Below are 16,797 nucleotides of genomic sequence, written 5' to 3' on the forward strand. Positions count from 1 at the left end.
ATGACTTTAAACTAAGATAGATAGCTGATCTCCTACTGTAATTCCATCTATCCAATTTCATTTCGCAGAACCACATCCAAAACTGCTTCCTTTCTTGTTGGACTGAAGACATATTGATTGAGAAAGTTTTCCGGCACACATAGGAAAAAAATCCTCTCCTACCCTTCTCTTAACACTGTTTTCCCAGTCTATATTGAGGCAATTAAAGTTTTCAAATATTGCTTCTCTATATTTGTTCACACATTTGCTCACTGCCTGTTGGGGGGCAATTTACGATTTCTCATTTTTCAAGTTTGACTTCTGATTATGTACCACCCTTAGCCCTTTAAATAAGCTGGGCTGATTACATGATAAAATAAATTTTTACTTTATTTCTAATTTTTTCCCTGCATGTCCTAATACAGCGATCCACATGCAGGGTTGAAGTTCATTGGGAGTATGCTGTTATTCAGTACCTTGCACAGACAGTTGCGTGGAGGTGAGAGAAGGAGACAGTCTCACAGTCATACTGTCCCCACTCAGCAATTATTTTCGAACAGTCAATACAACTGAAATAAAAACAGCAAATGCTGGAAATGAAAGCAGGCTGAGCATATCCAGCATTTTCTCTTTTGGTTTTGGATTTTAAGCATCCCCAGTATCCTGCTTGAATAGAACTGAAATCCTTGTCTTATTGTCCCCATCACTTGCCTGATAATGCTAAGACCAATTGGAGTGTTCATTTTGCTGTCATTAAATTTACGACGGAGTTACAATTGCATTGGAGAATAATGTGTACTCTCTGGTTCTGGAGCTTTGATTTACACTTGCCTGCTTTCAGGAAGGCAAAGTCTAACAAATCTTTTGTTGATTTACCTAATTATTTGTTGGGTGGTGGGTTTTGGGGGAGGGGATCTGCAGAATTTGATGGCATAGCTGAATATCCCATATTGTGGCAGCCAGGTAAAGGGCTGCAGCAGCTAGTTATAGGGCATTTGACCATTATAGTGGGCAAAAATGACATGGGTGGCAAGAAGAAAGTATTAGCACAATTCTCTACCTGACCAAAAAAGACATAAATGCAGAGAAAATAAATCTCTGGCCAAGAGATTGAGTAGTGCTGACTGGAAATTCTCTCCACACTAACGATACATCATGACTGACAAGAAAGTAAGTGACAAGACTGAATTGATGTTTCCATCACACTTCCATTATAGTGTCAGCCATAATTAACTTGGTAGCATCCTTGCCTCTGAGTCAAAAGGTTACAGGTTCAAATCTCGTTCCAGGACTTGAGAATAAATATTGAGGTTGATACCTTTGTGCAGTACTGAAGGGATGCTGCAGTGTCAGTGGTGCCACATTTTGGATGAGATGTTAAACTGATGCCATGATTGTCATGTCAAGTGAACATAAAAGATCCCATATCAATATTTCAAAGAAGAGCAAAGGATCATTGTGTCCTAGCCAATATTGATCCCTCAATCAACATCATAAAAACAGATTATCTGACCTTTATCACGTTGCTATTTGTGAGTGCATGCTGTGCATAAATTGGCTGCTACCTTTCCTACTCTCCACTTGCCTGGATGAGTGCAGCTCAACAACACTCAAGAAGCTCGGCACCATCCAAGACAAAGCAGCCCACTTGATTGGAACGCCATCCCCCACTTTAAATATTCAAACCCTCCACCACTGGTGCACAGTGACAGCAATGTGTACCATCTGCAAAATGCACTGCAAGAATGTACCAAGGCTCCTTCAACAGCACCTTCCAAACCCGCAACCTCTACCACTTAGAGGGACAGGTCTGCAAATGCATGGGAATGGCACCTCCACCAAGTTCACCTCCTAGCCATACACCATCCTGACTTGGAACTATATCACCATTCCTTCACTGTCACTGAGTCAAATTCCTGAAGCTCCCTTCCTAACAGCACTGTGGGTGTGCCTACACCACATGGACTGCAAGGGTTCAAGAAGGCAGCTCACCACCACCTTCTCAAGGGTAATTAGTGATGAGCAATAAAGGCTGGCCTAGCCAGTAATGCCCACATCCCATGAAAGCATATACAAAAACATTGTAACAATGACTACAATTTAAAGGCATTTCTTTGGCTGTAAAGTGTTAAAGTGGTTTGTCCTGTGTTTGTGAAATATGCTATATAAATACACATCTTTCTTTCTTTACCCACTGGACCTAGGAACAGATGTGGAAGAAGAAGGGATGTCTTAACGAAGCTGCCATGCTAAGGCTACATATAGTTCCATTTACCAGGTAGAGAGAGAGAGGATTATAGATATTAGGGCTAAATAATACGTTCAAGCACCGACAGCGGGTTCTGCACCTGGAAGTCAGCGGCATTCAGACTTCCAGTCCCGCTGTCACTGCACACCCGATAATTCGCTAACTGCCACCAATTTGCAACAAGGGCGGATTACAGAGTGTCGTCCACCCAATGAGTGTTGGAGGGTGGGATGTCCGGCCTGTAACAAGGTAATAGCCAGCTCTTTAAAGGCCCACCTGACACGGGACAGTGTCAGGTGACCCATCAGATGATGACTAGAGAGCAGAAACTATATACATTGGAGATTTGTGAATTTTCCTGTCTAGCCAAGTAAGTCAATTTCTAATCTCTGCCAACCATGTCAATCTCCATAGGCGGCACAATGTTTAAAATTCAGCAAGTCTCTCAACTCTTGGCATTGAGGAGTTGTACATTTATTACATATTTCCATGCATAGATGTCTGCTCCATCGGAGCATAGGGAGAGGCATTCTAGAAGGGGCAAGGCTGCCCCCCCATATTCAGTGAGGCCGCCATTGGTACCCTCCTGCCTTCAGTATATAATAAACATGACCAGCTCGTGCTGAGCACTGGGAAGAGGAGCAAACCCAAGTAGATTCATGCTGCATGTGAGGAGGTGGCTAACAAGGTCAACAATGTTGAAGTGGTGAGGAGAATTTGGTCACAAAATGTCCAATGACCTCATGAGGTCAGTTGCAGGTATCTAAATCTCTGCCTGTATATCCTTGGGGTGGCATAAGTTTGTCTATGCCTCCACTGAGTGTTTCTGGGTTCTTCCTGGCCCTTGGGACCTGGTGCTGCTCTGTCCCCTTCCTGAGGAACCACAGCATCCTGAGCCTCCCTGTGTTCCCTTCTTCCTCTCACCCTTTTCCTCCTCCTCCTCCGAATCCTTCTCACTGGAGGTTGTGTCTCCAACTGAGACAACAATCCCCATCTGCCTCAGACACTTTTCACCCCTCAATGCTGGGTAATTGACAGGAAAATATTCCATCAAAAGAGCCCTCTGAATCAGAGGAGTCCCCCTCATGAAAAAGTGGACAAAAGGTTATCCAGGAACATTGTACCATTTTTTAAAAAGGGTGCAAGCTGTGGGCCAAATAATTATAGGCCAGTCAGTCTGACTTCAGTGGTGGGCAAATTATTAGAATCAATTCTGAGAGACAGGGTAAACTGTCACTTAGAAAAGAATAGATTAATTGAGGATAGTCAGCATGGCTTTTTTTAGGGTAAGATCGTGTCTTACTAAGTTAATAGAATTTTTTGAGGAAGTAACAAGGAGGATTGATATGGGTAGTGCAGTGGATATGGTTTACATGGATTTTAGTAAGGCATTTGACAGGATCCCACATGGCTTGCTGATCAGAAAAGGAAAAGCGCATGGGATACGGGAGAATGTGGCGAGTTGGGTCCAAAATTAGCTTGGCAACAGGAAACAAAGGGCAATAGTCAATGGATGTTTTTGCGAATTGGACGCAGTTTCCAGTGGGTGTTCCACAGGGCTCAGTGTTGGGGCCCTTGCTGTTTTTTGTATATATTAATGATTTGAACTTAAATGTGGGAGGCATGATTGGGGAATGTGCAGATGACACAAAAAATTGGCCATTTAGTTGGTAGCAAAGAGGATAGCTGTCAACTCCAGAATTATATCAATGGTTTGGTTGAGCAGGCGGAGAAGTGACAAATGGAATTCAATTCAGAGAAGTGTGAGGTAATGCATTTGGAGAGGAAAAACAAAGCAAAGGAATACACAATTAATGGGAGGATATTGAGCAGGGTTGAGAAAGTGAGAGAACTTGGAGTACATGTCCACAGGTCCCTGAAATTGGCAGGACAGGTGGATAAGGTGGTATGAAAGCATATGGAATGCTTTCCTTTATTGGACAAAGTATTGAATAGGGATGTAATGCTGGAACTGTACCAAACACTGGGTAGGCCACAACTGGAATTTTGCATACAGTTCTCGTCACCACATTACAGGAAGGACATAATAGCTCTGGAGAGAGTACAGAGGAGATTTACAAGAATGTTGCCATGGCTGGAAAATTATAGCTATGAAGAAAGATTGGACTGGCGAGAATTGTTTTCTTTAGAGCAGAAGAGGCTGTGGGGTGGCTTGATTGAGGTGGAAGAGATTATGACAGGCCTAGATAGAGTAGACAAAAAAGACCTGTTTCCCCTAGTGGAGAGGCCAGTTACCAGGGGCACAGTTTTAAGGTGATTGATAGAAGGACTAGAGAGGCCATGAGTAAAATCTTCATCATCCAGAGGATGGTGGGTGTCTGGAATTCACTGCCTGGTTTGGTGGTGAAAGCAGAAACCCTCAACTCATTCAAAAGTACCTGAGTCTGCACCCGAAGTGTTATAACCTGCAAGGCTTTGAACCAAGTGCTGGAAAGTGCAATTAGAATGGATGGCTGGTTTTTTATTTTTTATTTTTTGGCCAGCGCAGCATGATGGGCTGAATGGCCTCTTTCTGTGCCAAAACATTTCTATAGTTCCATCTTCTAGGCTCCTCTGCCCACTCAAATAAGCAATCCCTGCAGTCAATGGAGTTTGAACAGCAAAGCTGATCATCTGCAGTTTTAAAACCCACCCAAATAAGTTTGTCCTTAAAAAATCGGATTCCCCACCTGTCGGAAATCTCACCCTGAAGGCGTATTATTGCCCTCTGACCATATTATTGCAGTGAGATGGGTAGTGAATTAGCTCAGTTGCCTTTTAAATTGATGTTTAACTGATGTAGGCGGCTTCCCAGCTTTTTGACCCGTCCACATGCCGCATCATCGGAAATCGGCATCACGATGTCGTAAATGACGCCCGATGTCAGCACGCCCCATCATACACTCTGCGAAGCGGCAAACGGTCCCGATCTTAGAGCGTATTATTCAGCCCGTTGAGTCATTTACAGCACAGACGGAGGCTGTTCAGCCCATCGAATCCAAGCAGATTCCCAGCAGAGCAATCCAGTCAGTTCCACTTCCCTGCTCGATTCCCATCGCCCTGCATGTTTATTTCCTTCAAGTGCCCATCCAAAACCCATTAGAAATCATTGACTGTTCCTGCTTCCACGATCCTCGTGGGCAGCGAGCTCCCAGTCATTACCACTCGATGCATAAAAACAGTTCTTCCTCACATTGCCCTTGCATCTCTTGCCTAAAATCCTAAATCTGGGCCCCCTTATCCTACCATCAGCCGATGGGAAGAGTCTTTACCTACCTTACCCAAGCCTGTTATAATCTTGTATGCCTCAATCTCCTTTGCTCCAAGGAGAACAACCCCAGTGCTTCCAACCTAACCTTGTACCATTCTGGTAATTCTTCTCTGCTGTGTGGGTATACATGCTACAAAGTGATGTTTGTCAATCTCTGGCAGATTTACAGCAGGCTCTTGCTAATCCCTCAATGTTACAGCTCCTTTATTAGTCACTATGCATGCTCAGCTCCAGCACCTGTATGCATTCAAGCTGCAATTCATGACTGAAAGTTACAGCACATTCACATCCTAAAAAGGGTCCACGCACTAAATCAAATCTACCTGCAAGATCAGTTCCTGGTATGTTATCACATTATTGTATGAATGATTTGATTTGTGAACCTTTGAAATTTCAAAAGCACTTTGGCTCAGACAGCAATGATATATCTGGAATTAAAAGCCAGTTTCAGTCATGGTGACCATGAAACTACCATGGATTGTTGTAGAAATCCATCTGGTTCATTCATGTCCTTCAGAGATAGAAATCTCCCAAGGTTACTATATTAATTATGGTTTGATTTAGTGTGCAATGTACCTTTAAGGATAATACTTGTTAGGCAAGATTACATGGTCTGTAGTAACCAAAAGGAGAGTAGCTCGGGCTACCTCAGCAGTCAGTGTAGAGATAGAGTTGGAGTTGAAAGCACACGAGTAGTTGCTGCTGAGCATATTGTAAATAAACTTAATGTTTCCGCCCAAGAAGAATCTGCTGATCAGCTCTATCATTAATAGCATTCCTCGGCCAACTGATAACACGTACCTGGTCTGGCTTACATGTGACTCCAGACCCACAGCAATGTGGTTGACTGAAATGGCCAAGAAAGCCATTCAGTTCAAGGGCAATTAGGGATGAGCAACAAATGCTGGCCTTGCCAATGATTCCCATGAAAGAATAAAGAACAACAATTCCATATAATCTTTTGAGAATTGCAGAGAGCTTGCACCACATAATACAACATAGGATTGAAATGGTGGAGAAACAACATTGATGGGTGCTTCCTGTAATGTATTGGGAAACTGAAATCTTGTCCTTCCATTGACTTACTTATTCTTAGTTCTCCAAAACCATCCATTGTTACTTAATTATAATATCTATGATAAATGATTTGCCGAAAAAAGTACCATGTACAAATAAATTTCCTGACCCAACTACAATGCACATGTGTGTTGCATCATACACAGCCTTTTACAGATCTTCATTTAGGACAGTATATCAACTGTCCCTCAATACAGTATTGATAATTACCAACTTTATCCATGATCCTTCCATTAAATGAAAAAAAAATATAAGACTCAATTCAACCATTTCATTTACATCCAAGCTTTTTGGTTTCTTTTTCATTCTTACTCTCTCTCCCGCTTAATACTTTTTACTGGAAAGCGCTTCAGAAGTGACATTTACTGAAGAACAATTGCTTAAGTTATTATCGTTCTGATACCTTGATGCATTTTTCTGTGCTGTTTTCCAAGAATTCCATGCTTGTACATTAAACCGCTAGGCCTGGATTTTCACTGCCAGGTTGGGAGCACAAAGTCGGAACATTTCCCAGCTCCGTGAACCTGACCCAGGAGAAAGTGCCCCGGAAGTTTGAATTTTTGTTCCGCAGCAGGCTGGCGACCCTGGGACAAGTGCGGAGGCTGCCAGGTGCGGAGGCTGCCAGGTGCAGAGGCTGCCAGGTGCGGAAGCTGCCAGGTGCGGAGGCTGCCAGGTGCAGAGGCTGCCAGGTGCAGAGGCAGGCTGGGCAAAAGGGCTGCCTCAATGCTCTGGCACTTTGTCAAAATTCAAAACAAAAAACAATGAAACAAAAACACCCCCACTCTCTCACACATCCTCACCACCCCTCCACACACTCCCCATGTCCTATCCATGCCATCTCATGCCCCCCACCCACCTCCCAAACCCTCCATGCCAACCTAGGCCCTTGTACCCACTCCCCATGGCCCCTCTACCCTCCATGCCATCCTATGCCCCACTACCCATAATAGGCAAATTAAAGGGCAAGATTTTTAAATGCCTTGACAACTTGACTGCTCTCTTTGACAGTTGCTTTTGATAGATCATCTTGGCAGTCTTGACATGTCCTCTTGACAGGTTCTGACAGGTCCTCTTGACAGTTTTGACCACTCCCTTTGACAAGTCCCTTTGACAGGTGCTTCTGACAGTTCTGATAATTGATTTTGACAGGTCGGTTGACAGTTCCAATGAGCTGGACAGCAATGTAATAATGAGTTTGCGCACATTTTACACACATTTATGCCTAATTTTAACAATTCAAAAGGGCACCTGACCTACCCAAAGGGCATCTTACGTCCACCAAAGGGCACCTTATCTCTCACAGAAATGCACCTGGACCAGATCCAAAGGGGTGCATTACCTCTCCAAAGCGGTACCCTGGCTATCCAATCCAAATAAATCCACAAAGTTCAGACCCATTCTTACTAGGCCTAGTTGCATACTTTGGGTTTTACACCCCTGACCTACAAAATCCCACTTTAGTGGAAGCAGCTTATGAGTTAAATGAGCAGGTGCCTTTGTGAACCATGCATGTGTGAACTCAGTCCGCCCCCATTCCCATGCCTGCAAAAATAGGATGTGCAGTCAGTAGTTGTGGGCAGGAATTAGGATTTCCATGCTGGTCTACCATTTTCACCATGATGGAGAGGCTCTCCATCATGGGGCAACATTTTCCCCCATTCGGAGGGGAAAGTGCGGGAGCAGGCGCGGGTGGGTTTCTGATCAGCACCCCCAATTGAGGGCGCACCGCCATTTTAGGTAGGCGGGCCAATTAAGACCTGCCCAGCATGACATCCTCCAGGAAGCGCTATGTGCTCCCTGTGCAGGGGGGGCGGGGATTCCCTCAGCTGGGAGTGCGCTCTTGCGCACATGCACACGGAAGAACGCACAGATCTCCCTGAGGCAAAGTGCTGCATCAGGGAGATTGGCTCACATTTTAAACTTTAAATAAAGCTGAGAAAAAAACTTCCCTGCCATGTCCCCTCATGTGACACTGTCACATGAGTTGGGACATGTCCATAACTTTTATTTTAAAATATTGTGAGATTTTAAAATCCTTATGAAGCCTCATCCCGCCCGTGGATGAGGTTTCATGTTGTTTTCTGAAACCCGCCAGGGCTCCCGACCTTAAGGTTGGACGGGCAGGTCCATTAATGACTTCAACCATTTCGTTAATGGCCTTAATAGTGACGTCGGGATGCATGCCCGATATTACCCCGCGACATTTTACGTGTCGGCGAACAGGCCCTGCCACCCCTGCTCACCAACCGGAAGATACAGCCCATGGTGAAAAATCAGGCCTTCGATTCCAAGTATTTGACTTAATTTCTATTTTAGTTTAGTGGGTGGCATATTCAATATGAAGTCACATTAGCTCAGATCAATAAACTTTAAGCTACTAAGACCTGTACTTTCACTCAGTTGTATGAATTTAAAATTAAAATTTGCTTAAACTTGTTAAATTTTGAGAAATAAAGAGATCAGTTTAAATTAAATTAAATGAAGATATAAAAATAAATGAGCAGTTCCGTTCCCCAGGTTTACGACTAACTTAAAGCACGTTGGGCAGAATTTTCCGCTTGGCACGCAGGCGCGTGCCCGACCCGTTCGAGCATGAAATAGCGCGTGATGACTTCGGGCAAGCGTCCCGATGTTCTCGCGCGGTCCTGCAATATTTCAGTAGGGGGGGTGTGGTGGTGGGGCGTGCGCGAGGGTTGGAAGCACGTTGACAATTAAGAGGCTTCTTAAGGCCATTAAAGTTGTAATTAACAGAGATTTTCAGTGCGAGTCCAATGTTAAGGTTGGCGGGCGGGCAAATCAGCCAGGCAGCCTTTGCATTTTTCAGGATACCTCATCCATGGGCGAGATGAGGTTATTAGATGAAATAATTAAAATGTATGGACGGAATTTTCATCTTGTATACGTTCAGCTGACTGACTTTGATGCACGGGCATTTTTTCCCAGATTTTAAAACCTGTTTTTCTTGCATTTTAAATTCTTCAGCCCCCAGCGACACCCCCCACCACCAACCCCCCCCCCCCCCCCCCCCCCCCCCCCCCCCGCCCCAACCCGAGGCAGCACTCTGCCTTCAGGGAGCTTTACTTCCGCGCTCCCCTGCACCCGCGCTGACTTCGGTGCTCGCCCTCCTCCCACCCCCGTTAATTGGCCAGCCAGTGTGAAATCGCGCTTGGGGGCTGAGTACGCTCGGGGGTCCGTTCCCCGACTGCTCCTGGGCCAGCCAATCGCACCCGCCTGCTGAACTAAAAATCCTGCCCATTATTATTGTTTCAGTTTCTTATTTAGTGCCACGAGTCAGGGGTGCTGACGTCATGTTTTCAATATTTGCTAGACGTATTAGTGAATTTGTTTTAAAATGTGTTGAAGGACATTCAGGGGTAGAGGGCATTGGGTGGTGTGCTTGGTTAACATGGTGTTTGGTGTCAGACACAAGACAAGGGAATGACTGGATAGCCAAATGGCATTTTATGATTCCATGCTTTACGTATTACAGGCAGGCGAATGCCGGGCAACGAATAGATTTAAAATTTTGATGAAGAGGCAGAGAGAAGGCCGCAACACTGGTGTCCTATTTGACCCCGAGTTGAGATTCCGGCCTCATAACCAAGATCCCCTAATTTCACCTCCATGGCATCGCTTGTCTCTACCCCTGCCTCAGCTCATCTGCTGCTGAAACCCTCATCCATGCTTTTTTTTTAACCTCTAGACTTGACTATTCCAATGCGTTTCTGGCCAGCTTCCCAACTGCATTCCCTTTAAACTTGGGCTCACCTAAAACCCTGCCTTACATCTTCTAACTTGCACACAGTCACCCATCATCCTGTGCCCACTGGTCTACATTGGCTCCTGAGCCAGCAATACCCCCGATTTTAAAATTCTCGTCCTTGTTTTTAAACTGAAATTGCGTGGTGTTAAATCCTCTTTGGTAAAGATCCCGTGAAGTGCCTTGGGATGTTTTACTAGGTAAATAAATGCAAGTTGTTCTTGTTAGGGGAGTGAATAGATACATGGAAAATTCAGTTCAATGTCAATAAAGGAAAAAAACACATTTGACAATAAAAGAACAGAGGATGTAATATATCCTAAATGGTAAAATTCTCAATAAAATTGAGGAAATTTGAGGTCTAGAAATGAACATACACAGATCCTTAAAAGCAGCTTTGCAAGTGAATAAAAGTCGATTGATTATATTCCAGCACAGTAAAATTAGCCACTTTGATATTATTCCACCCTTAGCTGATAATCCACTCAGCTACAGCAGTGTCGTTGACAATTGTGTGCTAACAGTTAAGGCTGTTTTTCTATTTTTGCCCGAGATCTAAATGGATTATCCGCAGAATAAAAAAATAACAGAGCAAAAGCAGTTTTCAACAACCATGCTAAGGTCAAACATGTTTCAAAACTTTTGGAAAATAAAGCATTTGTGTGCAGAGTATATGAGTTCCCCGTTACTTATTTGTTTAGCCCATGTACTCTAAACAGTTCAAAGACCAAACTGCATATGTTGATCAAAGATAGCAATAAGGAATGTATGTTTGACATAATTTTAAAGGTCACCTTTATAGACCAAGAATTCATTTTAAATCATCTCACGTATGCCACGCCACATGATATAATCACACAGAAAAAGTCTGCTGGGAGCAATTTTCTTATCTTGTGCTGCAGCGCCATCAACTGGTTTGAATTCATTAATTTAATTGTCTCAAAATGCTAGGAATTCTGAAGGCAGATTTCAGTTTATATAAATAAGTTGCTGCAGACACCCATACGTTGTAACTCAGTGTTGTCTCTGGAGGTTGTTCGTGCATTGTAGTATGTGCTGCAAGTACCTATCAACATAAATTGAAACAATTTCGAGTGCACATTGTTGCACTTGCAGATGAGCAAATATGTCAACTTGCAGGGAAAATAAATTAAAAAATGGTCAGGGATAATTTAAAAACCTGAAAATCCAAATGACTTTCAAATGATTAAATCCTGATAATCTAATGAGCAACTCTAGAGAATTCCTCTCGTAATCTAAATGAGTAAAGATTGCAAACAAAATTAGCCTTCTAGTTCTATTTTGATTTTAATCTATTCAAGTATTAATCAATGTTCAAAAACACGTCCTATTTCCCACATCGGGAAGTTGTTATTTCCCTACGCAAATGCATCTCTCACATTGCTACTCAGGAGATCAGAAGTCTTATAAAGATAGAAAGCCTTCGTCATGAAATATGCTGCTACAGTATAGCTGTATGTAACCTAATGATGCCCCTTGGCGACATCATCTGAAAGCAAGTGTGTTAGTTTTCACATGTATGCTGACGACATCCAGCTCCACCTCACCACAATTTCTCTCAACCCCTCCCCAGTTGTTAAATTATCGCAATGTATCCGGCAGCCATTACTAGATAAGCAGAAATTCCCTCAAATTTAATATTGGGAAGGCATAAGCCATTGTTTCGCTCCCTGCTACAAACTCCATTCCCTACCAAACAACTTCAACCCCCATCCTACATCATCTGAGCTTAAGTCAGTATGTTCAGAACATTGATATCACATTTGATCCTGAGATGAGCTTTGGACCTCTTATTCATGCTATCATCTAAGTCTTGCCTTTTTCCACCTCCACAACATTGCCTGACTTCACCCCTGTCTCAGTTCATCTGCTACTGAAACCCAGTCCATGCCTTCATTACCTCTAGGCCAGGCTATTCCAAAGCATTTCTGGCTAGTTGGTCTCACACATTCTACCCTCCATGAACTTGAGCTCACTCAAAACTACTGCCTGTGTCTTAACTCACAGCAAAGCCCATTACCCTATCACCCCTGTGCTCGCTGACCTACAACGACTCCCGGTTAAGCAATATCTTGATTTTAAAATTCTCATCCTTGATTTCACTTCTGTCCAAGGCCTGGTTCCTCCCTTTCTCTGTAATCTGTTCCAGCCCACAAACCTCCGAGATATCCGTGCTACCCTTACTCTGGCATCTTATGCATCCCCAATTTTAATCGCTCCACCATTGGTGGCAGTACCTTCAATTGCCTTGGCTCCAAGCTGTGCAATACCCTACTTCCACCTCTCTACCTTGCTTTCTTCCTTTAAGCCACATGCTTAAAATGTATCTCTTTGCCCAATCTTTTGGTCATCTGACCTAAGATGTCCATTGGTGGCTCAGTGTCATGCTTCATTGCTTCATTTTATAATGCTCCTGTGAAGCGCCTTGGGACATTTCATTACGTTTAAGGCATTATATGGATATGAGTTGTTGGTGTTATTGCTTTATGACAACAAAGTGCAACTCCTATGCCTTGTTCTATTCAATTGGAGACTGAATGTTGTTAACAGATCCTCAAGTCAATTAAGAGAACAAGCTTACTTTTTAAAATAAAATTCTAGGTTAAACTGCTGCGAGGGATTGGTACCACAATGTGGACATAACACGTAGGTACTTTTAAATGCAGAAAGAATTTGAAAAGGAATTTTTGGGAGATGAGTGCAGAGGGAGTGAAGTAAGCGCTATTTGATTGAGTCTGGATAGTGGAGTCAATAACATTTTGTGTAACAGCCACAGGCTAGATGCAACACGTTTATTTATATACATAGCAGTACTCCCACAGCATTTCTCCCAGTGAGTCAGACATTATACTGTTTTAAGGGTGCATATTATATCACAGAAGGTGGCTATTTGGCCTATTGTGTCTGTGTCAGCTCTTTGAAGAGCTATTCAAGTATTCCCACTATCCTGGTCTTTCACCAAAGCCCTGCACATTTTTCGCCTCCCAATGTTAATCTAACCCCCTTTTGTAAGTCACTGTTGAGAATCTGCATCCTTTTACGAAGTGCTTTCCTGATCACTTGCTTACCGACCCTTCTGACAGTGTGAACATTAGTCTGGATTTTATCAGCCCATTCCAGACAGGGAGGGAGGCAGGAGGGCTGGTAATATGACAGGAGAAAGGCATAATGTGGGGGGACATGATGATTTCTGGCTGTCCTGGCATATTACCAGCAGTGGGAACCTACAACAGAGGCTGCGTAGGATGCAAGATGCATGGTGGGCCAATCAAGCCAGAGGGCTTCAAGCCTGTGCTGATCAGCACAACAAGAGGAATTTCATTAAAGCCTGGAAGGCTGTCTTCCCTTCCATGGCAACTCACATGCTATCAGTGCTAATGGGGAATTACTCCTGATGGACAGGACTGTTATCAAAGAGCACAGGGCTGAGCACTTTAGGGGTGTGCTTAACTGCTCGTCTGTCTGCTGTAAATGCGGTAGCTATAGACAAGCTTCCAGATTGGCTCAAATGTGAAAACCTGAATATGTTGTGGAGGTTGACAAAGCCATCAGATCCCTACCCTCAGGGAAAGCTCCAGGCTCAGATGGGATCCTGGATAATCATTACAAACCTGGGGGCAACCGGGTGGACTTCAAACTCACACAATTATTTCACAGAACGTGGGATCAACAAACCATTCCTCAGGAGTACAAGGTGTAGTATAAGGGTCTGGTTAACGTGGGCCTGAGTACAGTACCTCCATCACAGGGATGTATAAAAACATATGACCTGCACCTAAGGGTCAGTCTCGTGGTGGACAGAGCCGTGTGCACAAGCAAGCATGGAGACAGCACCTAGATTGAACCCTTTACTGTATATACGTACATAGTTCCTGTAGTTAATAAATACACACAGTTAACCTATTTAAGGTTACAGAGACTTCATTAAGACCTACCGAATGGTATCCATCACACACAACATGGTGGCAGCTCTTGGGAAAAACCCAGAACCACAGAGAGGGTAGATCAGAAATCTAACAGCTGGAAAATTAAGAAGCAGCATTTGAACCTGGCTAAAAGTACCTGAAGTGAAGACACAGAGGGAGATCGCCTTAGAGAAGCTCCACAGTAGAACTGGAAGCAGAGTGCAGAAGAAAAAAACTCCACTGTGCATCTAAAGACACCAGAGATCACATGGGCGGTCCAGTTTGAATACCCATGGCTTACAGAGTCAAAGGAGCGAGCAGGAGTGAGCTAAGAAATTAAATTCTTGTCCAGGACTAGATTAAAAATACTTTCTGACCTTTAAAATGCGCAGCAGCCCATTTCCGAAAGCATTGTGGCAAATCGGGTTCCCAAGTCGGCACCTGAACACGTGACATCCGAGCTCGTTCCGAAGAGAAAAAATACTTAATTAATTCATTCAGAAGAATCGCAACAAAAGATTCAGCTAAAGATCAGCAAAGGCCAGGATTCAATGCTTTTGTGACCCTAAAGCATAACACTGGAACGGAGAAGTTTGCAGCTAGTCAATCCAAGCAGCCATTGTTTAAAAATTTTTCAAGCCTGTGCACAAGTGTCATTGCAGCAGGAGCCCACCGAAACTGGCAATCAAACAAACAGCAGCGCCATCTTGAATTTCAGCAACATCTTAAAGCTGAACCTACACTTTAAAATTTCACCACGGATCACTCTTCCAGATCAATTTAGACTTGTCCAAGGCCTGGATAAATCACATAATTGGGGGACTTTGAAGAAAAAGATTCCTCAGATATTTGATTGCTACAGACAGAAGCTGAGCAAGTTTATTGCTGCTTTACTCGGTAGGCCCGATAGCAGACACCATTGTTGCTGGTCAAGAAATCAACAAATCATCTGCTAACTTTGAAGAAGTATTAAAATCATTTGATGTTTATTTTAACCTAAGAGACAACAAATTCCTTGAAAGGGCTAAATTTACTAAGCGTGTCCAGCAGCCAAGAGAACCTGTCGACTCATTCATCACTAATCTCTGCAGGATGGCTAAAGGCTGCGAATATGGATATCTAAGATCTGAATTTATCAGGGATAGAATAGTGTCGGAGTAGTGGAGGACACACTCAGAAATGCTGCAAGCAAAGGAATATCTAACCCTTGAGAAAGCTATCCAGATTGTCAGGCAGTCTGAACTGCTTGTTCAGCAGAGGTCTATTTCAAAAGGAGAAAGTAAACCGTGGCACAAAAGAAACCCCACAGTCCAGTTAGTTACCCAGCACAGAAACAAGGGCCGGAATAATCTGGCCCCTCCTGCTGGCAGGATCTTCCGGAGTTTTGAATGGTTCCTCACATCCGCCATGGCAGGACCCAGCACACCGGGGCCGGGAAATCCTGACCAAGGGCACTCCAGGCCAAGGAAAACAATACCCTAACCGACCAATAGAGCAACCATGCCAGAGCTGTGGAGTTAAGCGTCCCACAGGTGAGATCAATGTCCTGCAATTTCAGCCCAATGCTTCCAATGGAACAGGATTGGACACTTCAGCAAGCTGTGCAAGGTCAAAACATCTAAACATACAAGAGACCCAAAGATGATTCATAAAGTCAAGACTGTACATAGCCAGGCTTTTAGGGTGAGAGGTCCAGGGTTTTCGTATTGGAATGAGGGCATTTTGGTTAATGGCCATCTCACAAACATGGAAGCCAGTATTATGGCCCTTTCAGTCAAAGAACCATGGCTGGGAGACCTCTGGCTTTGAACAGTAGACAGACTACTCAATGGGCCAGGAGGAATCTGACTCTGGCTATAGGCATGATTCCGGAACACCTAAGGTGTGACGGCAAACAAATCTTCAAGCTGATGTGTGCCATCCCTAACCAGCCTTTTTCTCTCTTGAGCAGAGATGCCTGTGCAACCCTGAATCTCCTCAAAATTACAGAAGATGTCAAGACAATCACTGTTGTAAATTATACAGAACTGCACGTTCCTGAGAGCTCAAACAAGAAAAAGTACCCTCACTGGGACTTCAGCTCTGAACTGTCCACTCTCTTTGCATAGCAGGTTTGTTCATTTTCATAACAGGTGCCGGAAAGACCTCATTGGTCAGACCAGCCAACCACTTAACTAGTTACCACGACGCCTCCGTGGAGAATAGACAAGAGAGCAACCAACAACCAGAAAAGCCTCGATCTCTGGCTCTGCCGACTGTTGATGAGGTCAACATGTGGCCACAGAGCAAACGCTGCAACTCCCGGCCTTCATGATAGTGCCACAGGCGATGCTGGAACCAAGTAGCAGCCGTCCATTGCCGACAGCACACGGTACAGCCAAACATCAAGGTGAGCTTCCTAAAAAAATACACATTCTCATAACAGGAATGGGCATCTTTTGTCACAGAGGACATCACGACGGCCCACACAACGAAGGAAGAAGAGGACTAAAATGGAGACGAGCACAATTTTCATTCACCCCACAAGAAACAGGAT

The sequence above is a fragment of the Carcharodon carcharias genome, chromosome 20 (assembly GCF_017639515.1).
Source record: "Carcharodon carcharias isolate sCarCar2 chromosome 20, sCarCar2.pri, whole genome shotgun sequence".
Classification (NCBI taxonomy): domain Eukaryota; kingdom Metazoa; phylum Chordata; class Chondrichthyes; order Lamniformes; family Lamnidae; genus Carcharodon; species Carcharodon carcharias.